This window comes from Galeopterus variegatus, unplaced genomic scaffold (assembly GCF_000696425.1).
Source record: "Galeopterus variegatus unplaced genomic scaffold, G_variegatus-3.0.2 Scaffold10417, whole genome shotgun sequence".
Lineage (NCBI taxonomy): Eukaryota > Metazoa > Chordata > Mammalia > Dermoptera > Cynocephalidae > Galeopterus > Galeopterus variegatus.
Window position 1 is genome coordinate 59,772 of NW_007736528.1, and position 887 is coordinate 60,658.

Here is an 887-nt window from a genome sequence, read left to right on the forward strand (position 1 = left end):
AAAATGTATTTCAATCCTAGGTATACAACATTTGTAAACTCTGCCTTCTACCTTGGGTCAGACAAGTTACTCTTGATGTAGAACCGTAACAGGAAAAAAAGCAAAGGCAGAAAAGCAACATGTTCTTCAGTGACGGCAAAGGTACACAGTAGAAAGGTTTTTACAAACAGAGGCTTTAAAACCCTGACTTTAACAGTTCCTAGTTTTGAGGCCTTAGGTTCTCAGTGACTCAATTCTAAAATAACCTACCTCACAGGGTTCTTTTGAAATAGGTAATTTTTATTTATTCAGTATATACTGAACTCCCACTATATGCCTAGTTATTACTAGGAAACTCCATGGGAGATTTACAAAATTTCCTGAATAAATTCAACAACTATTGATTTCATTTGGGCATCATTCTCAATATGGTGATTATATTATAGAAATCCTTTTACTAACAACACAGCTTAAGAAATAAACTAATAATTCTAACATTTTTAGGTACACTATCTTAAATGAGTAATGAAATCACCAGCTTGGTTCATAATTTCTAAAGAAAACTAAAATATAGGATCGTGTTTTTATTCAGAATTGCAATAACTAACGTACTAAATAGAATATTGTAAATCAGAAAGCAATCTCAATATTTTACTTTAGTTTTAAACTAATGTGGTTCTTCAAAATTAAATGACCAACAGAGCTGTGACTTATAACCTAATAAAGTTATTCTCAGTAATAAGAGCATAATGGGACATGGTATATATATTGTTTTACTCTACCTCCCTTAGTCCTTATATTTGTCAAGCTTACTAAAATTACAATAAAAAGATAAAAGAAATTTTTTAAACTTTTCTCCAGTGTCAAAGGGATGCCAAACATGCTTCACTTCTTCACCCTACCTTTTT